Genomic DNA, 18,510 nt, shown 5'->3' with positions numbered 1-18,510 from the left:
CAATCTATCAACCTTTGACATTTAACACGATTTATGTTTTGTTTTTTTTTTTTTTTTTTTTTAATATAGTGTAAATATTTGTAGGGAAAATTTGTGACAAAAACCTTTTTTTTTTTGTTATAAATATTAGAAAATTTGTCTTTAACACAAAATATTTAGTTTTATCAGTGTGTATTAGTTCCTGTTAAGACGTTAAGTGTATATAAAAACATTTTTGTAAGCAATAAACACAAAACGTTGCGTTGTGTAGTAGCATTTAAATGGTTGAAGCGCAATTAAATGAAGTAATATATCTATTTTATTGTATACTATACAGTTATTTGCGCTTCAACCATTTTAATAATCTAATTGTACCATGCATATATGAAATATATACATAGTATATTAAGTTTAGTCCCAAGTTTGTAACGCTTAAAAATAATGATGCTAGGAAAAAAAATTTGTCATAGGTGTTCATAAAATCACCTAATTAGTCCATTTCCGGTTGTCCGTCCGTTAGTCTGTGAACACGATAACTCAAAAACGAAAAAAGATATCGAGCTGAAATTTTAACCGCGTACTCAGGACGTAAAAAGTGAGGTCAAGTTTGTAAATAAGCATCATAGGTCAATTGGGTCTTGGGTCCGTAGGACCCATCTTGTAAACCGTTAGAGATAGAACAAAAGTGTAAATGTAAAAAATGTTCCTTATCAAATTAAACAACTTTTGTTTGAAACATTTTTTCGTGAACATCACTGTTTACCCGTGAGGGCGCCAATTAGACGGAAATTTTATAATATGTACTATACTTGATTATCAGTTATGTATGTGTCACATGTTTGTATGTGTAATGTGATAAAGAAATCAACACGTACTATGCATGGTATTTCAACAATTAACTCAGTCAATTGTTTGTTTTCACTTGTTAGATAATAAAATTATAAATTAAAAAATATTTTTCACAAGTTCATATATCGTGTTCAAACCGCTCCATATACGCGAATCATTCATTTTAGAAAGGAAGAAAGCTTTCATGTAATTATATGATTATATGTGAAATATAAATCATATCCAAAACACGCCTCTTCTATAACTGGCAGAATCCGTAAAACCAGACATGCACGAAAATATGAAAAACATGAACATTTTTTTTTTTTTTTAAATAACATAACTAGTTTATATCTAGATTTACTAATATCACTGTCGAATATTCGAATTCGACAGTTTGGACAGATATGGTATATATTTTTTTAAATATTATTTTGAAATAGGTAATATAAATAATAGTTCTAAAAATCATATAGGCGAGACTAAACTTTAAAATAAGGCCTGCTGTTTGATATTGACGTTTTAACAAAAACAAAAATTGTATGAAACTATTATTATTTATTTAAAATACTCATATAACCTTCATATATTGTATTTTTGTGCATTTAATTCATAAGTGAAATTTACAAAATTTCAAAAACCCCCGAAATATGAGATTTATTCCTTGTAAACCGATTTTTAGGGGCTACAATGCTATTGAGAAATACACAAACGCACAGATAAACATTTTAAACTTATAACACTCCTTCTTAAATCAATATCAAAGTGAAAGTCAAGGTCATAAAATGAGATGAAAAGGATACTTAGAGTCATATCATTTTTTGGAACAAATTTTTGAAAATATTTTAATTGAAATTGAAATATTTGAGTTGAGTTTGTTCTTTTGAATTATTGTTTTGAATTACCTAATTATTTTACCATTTCACTTTTCAAAATGAATTGAGCCGGGTTTATTTGACCATTCATTTCCATAGTAATTATTTATATGTTAAAATTATACGTCATGTCTTTCCCAAACTGAATCAATTTTGAAGATCATCGCATTTAAATGTAAAAAATGTTCCTTATCAAAAATTAAATAACTTTTGTTTGAAACAGTTTTTCGTAAACATCACTGTTTACCCGTGAGGGCGCCAATTAGGCGGAAGTTTTATAATATGTACTATACTTGATTATCAGTTCTGTATGTGTCACATGTTTGTATGTGTGATGTGATAAAGAAATCAACACTGACTATGAATGGTATTTCAACAATTAACTCAGTCAATTGTTTGTTTTCACTTGTCTTAAATTCTGTTCAATCCTCTCTGGATTCGGTAAATACTCATACACCCTTGACGAGTTTCAAATTTCTCTCACAAATGTCGAATTTAAAAGTTGCATATGAATGTAACGAAAATTGATAACAAGACTTCTATTATATCGAATAGTATTACATATAGAATATTGTGAACAAAAACGGAAGAGGATATTATGCTGACTGCATTTTGTTTTTGTGTATTTTGTTGTACTTGCTGTGTTTATTGAATACATCTCAGAACAAAATCGATTATAATATAATTGAACAACAGTAAAATTGCATATACTATAATATATCTATCTATATACTTCGATGCATGTTCACGAAAATATATCGAAAAATAGTAAATCGCTGCTGTCTTTTATTGTGTGCGCTATTTCAAGTACCTACCCATATTAAAATATTCAAATATTATTAAAAACTGATTTTCCTATTTTGTTTCATCTTTCATGTTTGCTGTCTTTGTATCGCTTTTATGTTTGATTTCAATAAACAGAAATTGTTTTGTGACCTTTTCAAAATTTATTTGAAATGTAATGCATACTTTGGAAAAAAGTAATCAAAATTTATTGCACTCAAAGGAGTTTGATTTTAATATAGCCTCGATTTTTAGAGATTGTCAATTATAAATTGAACCAGTTTGAATCAAGTTTGGCATACTTTTTGTTTTTTTTGGCAGATTAGAAAATGAGAAAAATTAAATGCGTACAGTATTTTACAATACACATTTATAACCCCCGAACCGAAAAAAAAAATGTTATTGGTTTAACCGCTATGTGAGTGTGTGTGTCTGTTTATCTGTATGTGGTATCGTAGTGCTTAAGCGGGTGGACCGATTTTGATTTTTTTTATTTCATTTGAAAGGTAATTTAAAGCAGAGTGTTATTAGATAGGTCAAGGGCCAATTTAGAATTCCGTACTAAAAAAATTTGTCGGGGGTATATAAAATTTTGTAAATATTACTTGTTATTTTACAAAAATTGATTTTTCTCTATATCTTTCGAAGTTTTACCCATATAATAATTCAAATGTGTTTTTTTCTACAATTCTAAACATGATTTGTTTAAAAAGGAAATTAGCCTTTCAAAAAACAAAATTTTTCCACTTTTTTTTATTTATTATTAAATTAAATACAATTATTTATTCAATTAATTACTCACTTAAAAAAATATTCACTCTGATATACTTCTCATACAAAAAAAAAAAAGCATTTAAAAAACACCACACTTTCCACGCCTACAGGAATCCTTTTTTCCTTTTTATATAACTTAATTAACTCTCGAATAACATGATTTAAACATGATGGGAAAATCTACGCTGAATTGCATTTTTTATGTTTAGTAGAAAGTAGAATGAATTAAATTGACAAATCTATTTAGCGGGAAAAAAAGGTTTTTTTAATTCAATTTTTCTTCTATACGTTAATATCGTCATACAACAAATATCTTTCTTGGTATTTGTGTATAAAACATAAGTTAAAACAAGTAAAAACAAGCAATTGACTGAGTTAATTGTTCAAGTCATGTAAGTAAACAGTGATGGTTACGAAATGTTTGAAACAAAAGTTCCTACGGATGCTCAATTACGAAAACGATCTCACTTTTTACGTCCTAAGCACGCTATAAAAATTTCAACTTGATATCTCTTTTCGTTTTAAGCTATCGTCTTTACAAATGGACCGAAAATAGACTAATTAAGTGATTTTATGAACACCTATACCAAAATTTTGTTGGTAGCATCAATATGTTTAAGCGTTAAAAACTTGGGACTATACTTAGTATACCTTGATATATAAGATTTTGTCTTTAAAATTATTTATAACAAAATATTCTCATTTTTATTCTATATTTCCCATAATTTAATTTCCTTTTACAATAATTTCAAAACATTTTACTTAAAATATGTAAATTATTTTAAGTTTGAAAATAAAGATATAATGCACGTTAATTGATGGATTTAGTTCACTACGTATCAAATTCTTTCGACTTTACTTGAAATTTACAATTTTCAAGAAACGTAAGGATTATAATAACAAATTATTTACGGAAATTATATAATATATTCCTATACATCATAAAGTTAGTTTAAAGCTATTTTCAGATTCATGTTTATATGAATCGTCTTACAACATTAAGGGGGGAACATGACCCATGGTGAAAAATTATATCTGTTCGTTAAGATACCATGCGAATACGTAAATTTTATTTATATCGTAAGCTTTTACGAATAGAATTATAAATAAAAAACATATTTTTACATACCTAAACCCAAAAACATTCTAACAGATAAAAATACGTAAAAAAAATTATGATAATCATATTTAATATGTAAAATGCGTTCATATCTATGTAGAATATAAACGTACTAAAAATAAATAAAGATATGTATTTGTTTAACTTGCAAGATTATTTTAATAAATAAATGGTCCCAAAAGTAGGCATATTTAACATTGGTCTTATGGGAAATCGTAGATGGATGATATGTTTTCATAAATTTCTCCAAAAGTAATTTTCAAAATATTGAAAATTGAAAGTTTTGTTTACCTTTCAATATTTCGAAAACCAAGGCATATATCGAAAAAGTGTATTCTTATTTTTCGTCTACATTCATGAAGTTATAACAAAATTCATCATCAAAGTTGAAAATAAGACAAAAATAATTTCAACCCTTAATCTACCCTGCTCTTACATCCCTTATATGGACGGAGACACTTAGTTTTTTTCTTTTCTATTTCATTGCTAATATGTTTACTTTCTATTAAAAAGTTTTTTTTTAATTTGTTTTCATTCATTCCAAATGAAAATTATCAAAAACTTCCAAAATATGTCGTTTTTTGAGATTCCTCCATAAGAGTCAATGTATTTTATATCGATTTTTAATGACTTTTTTCTTAAAATTTTGCACGGATACCTAAGCTGAAATTTTAACCACATATTCTTTGAGTAAAAGACTACCTACAAACAAATTTTGAGCCTTTAAATCAAACATTGTTATCATGCTCATACATCCTTAAGTTCTATATAATTAATTAAATGTAAAATTCATTTTTTATGATTATAATAAAAACCAGTATAAAATCAAATTATTTAATATTTCTCTTATTATAAATTCATAACACACTCATAAAGATCATACAGGTAATAATTTTCATTCATAATAAAACTGATAATAATAATTTTGTAATTGTAACTTAGTTATAACTGTTTGACAGAAAGATAGTGACAGATTTGAGTGTCTCATACCCGAAGAGGGCTATATATAGTATTTCAGTGTTGACATATCGAAACATATCAAAAAAATTTTATTCTATTTTTCAGACCCTGCACTTGGGCCTTCGTAGATCTTATGTAAAAATATTTTGTAAGCCTCAGTCAACCCGCTTTCATCTACTTCAGACCGTAATTGTCATGTTTCCTTAGCAAATCAAGCTCTTATTTACAACTCTTTTGCTATTTGCAACCCGTATGCCTATTATGATCCGACATTATGCTTCTAATCAGGATTTCCACAAAATGAGGGTATCTTAACTTGTCATAATCGTACGGTCTATATATGCATATACGTTTAAACTCTTGACTAATAACTCGTACACTAATGAATTGTAAAAACTACATATAACAATAATTAATTATCTATACAGTAGTACCCTACTGTAATAGTTTATTCAATTAAATAGTGATGTTACGAATATAGGTACATAAATAAATATAGTGTTTATAATGTAATTAAAAGATCATGAAACAATATACAATGAATATAAAATATACAGCTATTATTATGATTTTAATAAAATAATTGAATGCGTTGTACATTTAGAAATTTTATTATATATACGTTTATGTACAGCGAGTTCAAAATAAAACGATCTCACTATTTTATCATCTACAGAAAGGAATGGCGATGAGTATTAATCATTTTTTTCTCGTACTCTGATAAAACTGGAAATTGTAGTGTGATCGGTATGATTTTTAGCTATTTCTGAAATCTTTTACGAGTAAAAATTATGGAAATTTAAATGAAACAGGTATTTAGACTGAAACAGGTATTTAAACTAAAAATTGAATCGTAACCCTGATCTCGATGCCTCTCGTATCTATAGTAAGAATCTCTCCAAAAAGTGTTTCTACCCTACTACAGCTCGATATCTTTTTTCGTTTTTGAGTGATCGTGTCCACAGACGGACAGACGGACGGATGGACAACCGGAAATGGACTAATTAGGTGATTTAGTGAACACCTATGACAAAATTTTTTTCCTAGCATCATTATTTTTAAGCGTTACAAACTTGGGACTAAACTTAATATACTATGTATATTTCATATATACATGGTATAAAAAGAACTCTTTTTAACACGCTTTTATTAGCTTCACCTGTATGTATGTATGTTTGTATGTAATTCTCTAATATTATATCCATGCATAGGACATCATCAGTTATATACATTTATTATACTACCGATAGCCATACTATACATATACATATACAAGCAACAAGCGTGTTTTTTAATTTTTTAAACTATATTTATTAATAATTAATTGATCATAAATCATCATATACACACACATACATATTACAGTAGGCGTATTAAATATTAGTAGGCGTATTGAAGGCGTATTAAATACTCATTAATTAACACACAAAATTTTTGTTTTTTGGTAACACCTTTCGTTTTCGTATAGAAACACCTTAAGCACCTTGAGTTTTATATTGACATAATGGACACTCGAATTTAATAAAAAAATTTTAAACCATTATATTTCAAAGTAAACATGAATGAATATTTTCGGAATAGGCTAGAAATATTTCCAGAAAGCATTCTAAACATTTGATGCGATTCATTTTTACCATCGGAAAACAATCTATACCAAAAAATCTGTTCATTTTTCGGAGTGTTATCATTTCGTTATAATCAGCCATAAACCATATGCACCCAAGTTCTTAAAACATCTTGTACAAACCAAGTAACTACAAGTAACGTTATGTTACATTCTAAAACAAATACATTAAAGTAATAATAAGGGTAGGTATATAAATATATATGCTCTTGTAGTGTTTAAACATGAACTATACGTTCTGTGCTACCACCTACCACCAGTTACTAACCAGCAACTCCATATATATATTTGATTAATTAATTATCATGTTCGTTGACATGAAACTACTGACTATAGTAATAAAATAATGTGTATGTCCATGTTAAAAGGAGTGGTTGGTTTACAAAGTCATGACTAGAAATACTTAAATCGTAGTAATACTTGTAAAAGCACTTCTGATATCGACTAAAATAAGGACGGATGATCCCAGAGCAATTTTTTTAAACAATACCACAAGAAGACATTCGACTGTGTCCATGACTTTGACCTACAGTTATCGATAGACTTTAAGCGTATTTTCTTTCGATTTAATGCAATAATGACATATTTTTATGTCGCATTTCACTCCGAAAGCTAACGTTTTTTGAAAAAATGTTTTAAACAAGAATTATTAGATTTTATGAGGATAAACTTTCTAATTTAAAGTGTTATCTCTTAACGTTTAGAATATAAATTGGCTATTAAAGAAACCCGAAGAGCTAGGAACTCTACACCTATTTTTTAAGTTATTTTTTCTAACCCTGTATAACTACACCCTGTTAAAATGTACCACCGTGTATATTTTGATTAAATACTATGGAAGTATGAATTCATTAAGAATGTGTAGATATATTATCACGTATAATATGAAATCATTAATCAACAATCCGTTATCACAACAATATAACACATTGACCACACATTTACATACATACATTAGTATACCTACCTCTACAGTTTAGAGTATATAGGCAATGAAAAGTCACTAAATTAATACCAAATAGATATAGTTTTAGAGTTGAAATAGTTTACAACCAAAATAATAATAGCTATACTTACTATTATGATGAAAGTAATTTGTATATTTCTACTCAAAACTTCATATTTTAAAGTTTAATATCACACTATAATAAATTTTAAATAATTTTACCATATCAAACACGCAATATTAAGTAATGTGATAAACTTTATAAACACCGGGGGGAAATTAATGATTTATAAAATATAACTTCATCATGTGTGTGTCAAATATTAATTAAAATTCTTTTTTTAATTATAGGACAGTTTGCTACAAAAATATGGACTGTGGATTACAAGCATCTTATATTTACCAGCAGCTACTAAGGTAAGAATCTAATCAGTTATCATTTCTTGATATATAGTCAACTTCTTCATTATCTATTAGACCTAAGATGGCATATTTGAATCTTATTCTTAATCTTATTCGAGAGTTAAGATTGGCAGAAACTTTTTACCAAAGCAAAAACTCGTTGACATAATCAAGGATAGTCATACCCAATACGTCTTATTTGATTTGAATTAGTCAATGGGCTAATTATATCCGATTTAATGGAACACCTATACCGAAATTTTGTTCGTAGAATCAATATTTTTAAGGATTACAAACATAGGACTAAACTTAGTATATCTTGCGATATTTCATATATATATTTCATAAAAATTGATTTCTAATTTTGAATAAATTGAATTAAACCTAAATTCTCTGGAAACAATAAAGAAGATGTTGGTCGTACATCATCACACAAACTACTACGATTGTCGAATCCATTTAGAAATTTCTGTCAAACGTTACGAAGACAAAAAACCATTTTGGTTTATATCAATTGAGATACAAAATATCTATTCCCATCATTAATCACCCACAAACGATATTCGAAATAAAAAAAACTCATTCGAAGACATATATATGAAATTCAATTCACTATCTACAGAGTCGTTCAAAAGACGATATACAGTCATAAAAAAGTATTGTATTATATAAAGTACCTGGATGTATTATAAAAAGTACTTGAATGACCGAGCTTTGCTCGTTATGTTTTTGGTTGGAGCCGTTTCCTAGAGAAAACGACGTTTTCTAAAAATGAAACCTACCTAGATCGATCCCCCCCCCCAAAAAAAACCCTGCATACTAAATTTCATGCAAATCGTTGCAGTCGTTTCTAAGATACGTATTTCGGCTACTATGTAGGCACCATCAGTATGAATGTATGTTACTCGATGCTAATTTGGTGATGGTCTACAGACCACAGATACAGTTAGCTAATTCATACTGATAATGACTACATAGTCGTCGAAATACCTATTTATATATAATACAGAAATTTAATTAAAAAGAACTGAAACTTCTTCTAACTGTATATCCACTTACATCCCACTCGGTATGTCCCAGTTAAATGTCATAATGGATAATTGAATATCAAAAAATTAACCGGCAAAAAAAAAATAAAAACAAATTCGTTTAAAAGATTATTTTTTTGCTTGTACAAATTAAATGGCGTGTAAATAAACACATTACATGATGACGAGTTGTAGCAGGAGAAAAGAGTGGTTTCAGTAAGGTCGATAGAAACAAGAAAAAATATATATTAGGGTACAATCAATCACAAATATCGGGATAAATCAATTTACTCAAAATATATATCTCTCGCAAAAAGATATATTATTTTGTTTTGTAGAATAATATCAAACAAGAAAAAACACAAAATAGAACATAACCTTTTTACATGAAAATATATAAGGATGAAAATGTTACAAGTATATTGTTCGAATAAGTTTGGGCAATGTAGATGAAAATTGGGAGCCTTTTTCAGGGGGTATTCTGATCTAGAAGCCTCAATTGTAGTCATTTTTCAAACTAAGATCATGAAAAATGAACATTTATGTACACTGAAAAATAATTTAAAATATTGACAACTTCGTCCCGAAGTTGGCCAATTAAAGCATTTTTAGTAATAGAAGTTTTTGTATCTCATACGTTATCGTTTTTTTTCTAAGCTTATCGATTTTGTTTTTGGCATATAAACAGCATTTCATCTTCTTGTTCCAACTTTCTATACATATACTCCTTTTTTTTATGTATGCAATAACAAATATACATAAATGTTATGTAAGTTGCCGATACTCTATTGAACTGTGTAAATACTTGTATCAAACAATATTTTTTATAAGCGAGTGTGGAAAGAGTCACAAGTAGTATTCAAATCAAATTTGTCTATAGAAGAAAGAACCTTTTCTCTATTAAATTTTGTGTATTAATAATATCGTGTGTGGGGAGAGGGCCAAGAATTGCTTTCGATCTGATCGATAAAAGCTGTGTTTCAAGAAAATCTACTGAATCATCGCCTTCGTCACCTTTTTCTACTTGTTATCGGGTTCGGACCCCTAGTAAACTCGTACTTGAAACATAGCTAAGAACACTCTCAATCAAAATAACATTCAAAAATTGAAATTAAAATCAGTTCATCCGATTCGTAGTTACGATACCACAGACAAACACACAGATACACAGATGCACAGATACATTAAACTTATAACATCCTTCTTTTAAGTCGGGGGTTAAAATTAATGATTTTTGAGATTTTGATGATCAAGTTATATTTTAAAAATTCATTGTGTATCATAAAAACTTGTGGTACCTTAACAATACCATGTAGATATCAGCCTAGGGATTCCAGACCCTTCTTTTTATTTTATTTGTATTATACAATAAAAAAAAATCGACCAAGTGCGTTTTAATCTCACATATAAGAATTTTCACAGCATGCGGCTTTCGATCGAAAGATTTTTACTAGAAACTGCACAGTAAGAAATTTTTTTTGGGTATCATTATATATAAGTATCGGTGTGAACGCCATACGCATTTGACCATTGAGGAACGAGTAAATACAGAATGGGCTCAGGCTCATACTGGTTGGTGATAACCACGATACTTCTTCTGGAGAATAGCCCTATCAATTTTAATTTCATTTTTAAATTTTGTGCGTAATAATGCGTAATATGGCCAATTCGATATCAGATAACTACCATCATATTCCGTTGCAATAATTTTCTTCAGCATTTATCAAGCTACTAAATGAATCGAATAAAACCTCCCCCAACCAACCTTAAGGTACAAATCCCTATAAAAGTATAAAACATCATAAACAATTGTAGATATTGTACATTATTTATTTAGCGAATCCCTAACACATAATATTTATATAAATTATTGCTATTGAAAGAACTTATCTAAAATTTATAGAGACATCTCGAATGACACACATGGGATCCTTTTGTTTCCAATTTATTTGTTCGATATATATATCTATTGTTGTTAATAATTATTATTATTTAATAAAAAATTTTGTATTGTTTTATAGAAGTGAATTGTTTTAGGTTTAAAGCTTTTTATTCGGTATAAAGCTGGCGTAAATTTTTTTAATTATTTGCAAAGTGTTCTTATACTGAAAGAGTCACGCTTTTTAAGTTCTAGCTCCGATATATTTTCAATTATTATTATTAGGCGCCATCTTAAAATTGTAATATCTGATTAATCAAAAATAAATACAAAAAACTTTAGTCCGATACTCACTGAAATTGAAATTTCCAAAATGTTGGGCTATGGAATTCCGTTTTTTGGGGTGTTGGATAAATTAATGTTTTTCATATGTGATTTATTTTCAAACGATATTATGAAGAAATGTTGATATTCTACAAATTTGTAACCCCTGGACTAAAAAAGGGGGTGTTAAATGTATGATCGCTATGTGTGTGTGTGTCTGTGGCATCGTAGCGCCTAAACGAATGAACCGATTTTGATGTTTTGGGTTTTGATTTAAGTAATTTAATGTAGAGATATATTTTTTACTTGTTGCAACTTATTCCAGAAACTGTACGCGTGCTTTATGACTATAATACAATAAAAGTAATACTTAGGTACTAATCTCATTTGAGTACTCATTTATTATTTGTGGTTTTAAGGATTAAGGATTATTTATAACCCTTTGTTTTATACTTAACATCCTTAAAATATATATTATATACAATTAACTTTATCTGATATAAGTACGCGTAATTTATTCTTATTTTATTAGGAACACTTTCAAGTCTGGGGCTACAAGAAAGCTTTGAAATTGAAAGGTTCATGTTAAAAAAAGTCGAAAAAATGGGAAAACAATTTTAGTTTCCGATTTCGGTAAAAATCTGTATATACGATAATTTCGACCCAAAAAATTCAAAAATCGGGTTTATTTGCTTTTTGGACGCATAGTTTTCGAGAAAATCGATTTTCGTATAAAATTTTTTAAGATATCTCGAAAAATACGAATCCAATCATGATATTAACCCGATTTTTGTTGTTTTTGGGTCAAAATAGTCTTATATACTGAATTTTATCAAAATCGAAATCACAAAAATTTTCTCGATTTTTTCGTTTTTTTTTTAAGGGATACCCCTTAAAAAAATCGAACAAAAATGTTGGCTCTACAGTCAGATTCATAAAATATCTCGAAAATTACTCATTTAATGGTCAAATAAACACGATTTTTGTAATTTTCAGGTCAAAATTACCTTATAAACTTAGTTTTATCGAAATCGGAAACAAAAACTTTTTTTACACTTTTTGCAATTTGTAAAAATCGAAAAAATCATAAAAAATTCAAAAAAACACATTTTTTGTAATTTTTGGTTGGGTTGGGTTGGGTTGGGTTAGGTTGGGTTGGGTTGGGTTAGGTTGGGTTAGGTTGGGTTAGGTTGGGTTAGGTTGAGTTAGGTTGGGTTAGGCTGGGTTAGGTTGGGTTAGGCTGGGTTAGGCTGGGTTGAGCTGGGTTAGGTTAGGTTAGGTTGGGTTATCACATTATTTTTCATAAACATTGGTTTGGCTGTTGATTTAGGGGCTTGCTCCAGGACTGCCAGATGGAATAAAAAGGGAATAATGGATACAAAAAGGGAATAATTTTGTAATTCTCTATATTCAGCTTGGGACTAAACTTAATATACTATATATATTTCATATACATGATATAAAAAGTCACACTCTTTATATATTTCAAGTGGTTTGACTAAAAACATCTTCGAATAGAATATTCGAAAATTAAGTAATAACTTATTTGTTACCATTTTTAATGAATGGTACTAGTGAGGTTCTTTTTTCCTTTCGATATAACTTAATTTCTAAGTTTTCTTTATCTAGTATTTTATCCTTTTCTTAAACCAAAAAACCCATAATAGGATTTCATTCTGGTAGATATACCTTTTTTTTTCTTTACCAAAGAATATTCTTGGTATAAGAACTGGTAACGTCACGAAAAACATGATTTCAAAAGGATTGCATTTTTATATTTCCTTTCTTTTGAAAGTTAGTTACAGAGGTTAGAGATTTTCATTAACTACGTTGACTAAGGCGCTTTCGCAGATTTACGGCAGATTTTTTAATTCTTATTATAAATCCTTTTAGCTAAATAAATTAAAATTTGCCAGACAGTTTTACCGTTGCTGACACCGCGCCAGATATTATTTTCATATATAATTAAAATAAAAGCGTTTTCAAATAATTTTAATGTGAATTAAATTTTAATATGATTTAACGGCTGAATTTTGGAATATTTCGTTTGGTATTGAATTAAGGCCTGCCAGACGTACCTAGTTCGCCTGAGCGTAGTTGAATTTATTACGTTAAATTAATGATTTAAGTGATTAGGTTTAAAAACAAAAATTCGATTGCGTTAACTAGCACGTATCCAACGCTAGTTAACGCAACCATTCTCAAGACTTACTTCATCTCTACCTAATTTCAATTTTTTTAAGAAATATCCATAATCCATCTTAAAATCAACTTTTTCGTGATGCTCCCAGCTCTTATATACTATTTCATTGTATTTCGTAAAATCATTCTATTATTACGTAACCAATTCTTCTTTAAGATTTTCGAGTAGATAATAGGACAGAAAAATTGGTATTAATTTTCTATTAATATTATTTTTCCTTCATTTATGAATGAACATACAATTCGAGAACATATTCGAACTCAATTGGAATATATTTGTCTTTTTTTGTAATAATAACTTTTTTTTTCTAAGTGGATATTAGCAGAATTGAAGATGATTTCAATTACAAATTATATTAAATAACTTTTATATTCGATTCAAAAGTTCGAAGTTTTTTCTTTTCCGTAGAGGGGAAATTGAATTTTATAGTTTTTTATAATTCTTTTTAAGTATTGGGTGTCCTGATAAATGATTTTGCAAATTGGTTTCTTCGAAAAACACCCATAAACGTTTCTGATCTCGAACAATATACCCATATAAGGATAACACTTGATTGAGAGAAAATTGAGAATTCTATAAAGGGGACAAATTCGGAATCTGTGATAACCGATTCTAACGGCTTTAGGACTCTTGTTCTGTCCTTTTTATTCGAGCTTTTGAGTTTAAGAAAATTTAATCTAATGCCAACCATTTATCGTCCAGTTTATAATTCCTGGGCAAAAAATCGAATGTTTCTTCTTCCTATTATACAGTTACCTTTAATAAAAACACCAAAGTACAAATTTCCCGTTGCTTCCACAATAAAACCTACTTAGTTTATTAATAAAGTGGTAGTTTTTGATATAAAGTTAGCACCCGGTTTAAATTTCATTTCCAGTACAATAAATTTAAATTATAGTTTGTTCTAAATATATCACACAATTATTTTATATACATTGTAGCGGGAAAGTTGTCTAGGTAGGTCTCTTGTCAATATCGACCCACAACATTTTTTTTAAGTATAAATTTACGAAGATCTTTGTTATTTCCATTACAATTTATTTTTACGAAAAGTCAAGGGAACGATAGTTCAATCCCATACCGTGTTTTCTTCTCGTGATAGACAAAGAAGTTTAGATCATTTTTGCAGTCCAAGTATACTCATCAATTTCAGGCGTTACAATATGAAAATTTAACGTGATATTAAATTAAAATCAAACTCGTGAAACAAATTAGATCTGGTCATAAAATGTCTTTTTTATTCCTGTTAAGGACTGAGTGTATAATGTCATTTGGTTTGACCTTGACGACTTTCCTATATATAATGCATTTTATAATATAATGAAAGTTAAATTTTATAATATCTGATACATGCTACATATATCATTCTAAATTCTATTTTAAGCTATGAATCAAAGTTCAGTAAACCAATCCACGATCTAATGCCTTATTAAATATCATTACTAAACAAAGCTAATTTATCCTGCTGCATAAGCTAACATTCAACTTCTAAAAGTTTTACACTGATTAAAAGATTGCGAGAAACCGCTTTTCATAAATAGGGTCGTGGTAGTCACCCTTAATTTACAAAAAATAAGGCTGACTGTCCATTAATTTATTAGCTCTAGGTCTAATTTTCGAAAAATTTGGAAAATTATAGATTTCTTGAAAACAGACTATCAGAAAATTTAACCTGACATTTTCTATAAAAATTCCGTGGGGTAAAGTAATATTTTTGTATTTTTTAATCAGTTTTAAGTAAAAACTTATTTTTCCCATCTCTGAGGAAATTCGCTTTGCTAAGGTAGTTCCTACCTTACAAATTTTTTTTTAAACTCTGTTAAGTACTTTTTTATATGAATAAATTTAGCTATTGACGATGGTTGCTTTGCAATCAAATATCTATAATTAGCGATATGTAAGTCTATTGAACGTTTTTTAATTGTATTTTTAAAATAAAATTTCTTTATATACAATTTTATTTAGAGTATCGTGGCATTTATTTCAATAGTTACTCTATTTACTTATTATCCAAACACAGTGGACACTGTTTGATATGTGGTATTAGAAGTGCTTATAGCACTGTTCTGAACTTTTTTTTTTTCATCCAATGAGCTTTTTTATTGTTTGAGGTTTATAAATATGAATACAAAAAAAAAAATAGAGCTTGTTGTTTTCAAGTTTCACCTGTACAATAGTTGCTATAGTATGTATACCTATGTCTGTGCACCTGTAGTTGTTTGATAGTAGTTCATCTATTTCTATTATATTGTTGAATGATAGGTAGGTATATCATGATGTATATGTCATAGGTACTAGTACCTACTAAAGGTAAATATCAAACAGGTCATGACCTAAAATTGAACTAAATAACCACAGTACAGACATACAGACATGTATGCAGATCAGAGTACATAGTTCAGAGAACACATCTGTTTCAAGTATTGTGTTTGTCTATCATATCGGAAATTTTTATTATTTTATGAAATAATTCACAAAGTTTACAATGTAAGCTTACACATGGTAAGCTAATCTCATGCTAAGCTCATGAGCTCATGCTAAGCTGAAATATATAATTAGCGAACCCACACTATGTGTTTTTGTACCACTGTTACTTCTATGAGTGGTTTTAACAGTCTTGCACCCATCTTCATTTGCTTTTTTACCTCGAATTTCTCCGAGAGACGATTTTTTAAAATAAACACGCTACAAAAATTTTAGCTTGATATTTCCTTTCGTTTCTGAGTTATCGTGTTAACTGACGGACAGGTAGCTTGATTGACAAACGGGAATGGACTAATTTGGTGATTTTATCAACATATATACCAAAGTTTTGTTCGTAGCAACAATATTTCTAAGCGTTACAAACAAAGGACTAAAATTAATATATCTAGAGGGTATTAAAACAGAAAATAGAAAAAATTCCATTCATTAAAAACCGTTTTTAAACAATGTTTTTGCAAGCGTTACAAATTTACAATAGACTCAATTGAAATGAAAATGCCTATAATTTTTTTCAATTATATAGTGTGTTCACAGATAGAGGTAACTATACTTGTAAATTTTCATATTTTGCATTTTTAGAAAAAGATAAAATTCAGTATATAAGGTAATTTCGACCCAAAAAATTCAAAAATCCAGTTTATTTCCTTTCTGGACTCATAGTTTCCAAGAAAATCGATTTTCGTATGAAATTTTGTAAGATATCTCGAAAAATACGAATCCAATCATGGTATTAACCCGATTTTTGTTGTTTTTGGGTTAAAATAGCCTTATATACTGAATTTTATCATAATCGGAATCACAAAATTTTTTTCGATTTTTTCGATTTTTTTGAAGGGGTTACCCCTTAAAAAAATTGCAAAAAAATGAAAAAATTTATTTGTTTCCGATTTCGATAAAATTCAGTATGTAAGGTAATTTCGACCCAAAAAATTCAAAAATCCGGTTTATTTGCTTTTTGGACGTATAGTTTTCGAGAAAATCGATTTTCGCATGAAATTTTTGAAGATATCTCGAAAAATACGAATCCAATCATGATATTAACCCGATTTTTGTTGTTTTTAGGTCAAAATAGTCTTATATACTAAATTTTATCAAAATCGGAATCACAAAAATTTTCTCGATTTTTTCGATTTTTTTGAAGGGGTACCCCTTAAAAAAATTGCAAAAAATCGGAAAAATTTTTTTGTTTCCGATTTTGTTAAAATTCAGTTTATAAGGTAATTACGACCCAAATACAACAAAAATCCGGTTAATTTCATCATTGAATGTCTAGTTTCCGAGATATCATTCAAAAACCCCCTTTAAAAAAAATTTCTTGGATCGATTTCCGACCCTTTCTCTGATAATATTTATCATAGTCAATATATAAATAAACTTAGTTTTTAAACGTACATTATTACATTCTACCATTATCAAAAACAGAGAAACGAAAATTTTCACGCCTTATCAAAACCAAAAGGGCATAATTGTTAATTGCGAGCAACTTTCTTAGTCTCATTTTGTTTTGGTTTGTAATTATAAAAAGCTCAAATTTTTGGCTACCCTATAAATTATTTAGAATTTTTAAATATGCTTACATACTTAATACAGAAAATACAAAATTTTGTTTCTAAAAATGCAAAATAAGAAATCTCACAAGTATAGTTACCTCTATCCGTAGACACGCTGTATACATTTTCATAGATTGAATAGAATTTTTTTTGTTCTAATATTTTTCCTATAAATAAATTTTACAATGAACCGTAAAAATAATTTTAAAAAATTGTGCAAGTGACACGTATTTAATTTAATTTTAATGTCATCATCGACTTTTATAAATAATTTCTATTAATGAAACAAATCATTCAGTAATAAAAATTTAAAAAAAAAAAAAAAAGAGTTTTCCATCAAGAATGATGTTCTTCAACCGCAAAATTAATATGAAAAAAAATATTGTTGATAATTATTATTTTTATGTACAATATTTATGGTTAATTAATTAAATCATCGTATACATTAATTTATTCATAAAATATGAATTTATTAACTGAACTGAACCAATAAAATTCATTATTTTAATATTCACGCAAAATATATACATCATATTAATTATGCTGTTAAGTCATTCAAATTCAATTTATTTATCATTTATTTAAAAAGCACAAAATATTCATTTATTTTACATCAGAGTCAATCATTTATTAAAAGGTCAAATTTCGAATTATGAGGTAATGAAGCAAATTTCTCACATTTCTTTTATAATCACAGTAGGTAAAAATTCAGTCAAATTAGACATGAAAAGGGGACGAAACTTGCATCAAA

This window comes from Chrysoperla carnea, chromosome 5 (genome assembly GCF_905475395.1).
Source record: "Chrysoperla carnea chromosome 5, inChrCarn1.1, whole genome shotgun sequence".
Taxonomy (NCBI): domain Eukaryota; kingdom Metazoa; phylum Arthropoda; class Insecta; order Neuroptera; family Chrysopidae; genus Chrysoperla; species Chrysoperla carnea.
Note: the sequence above shows the minus strand (reverse complement) of the source record.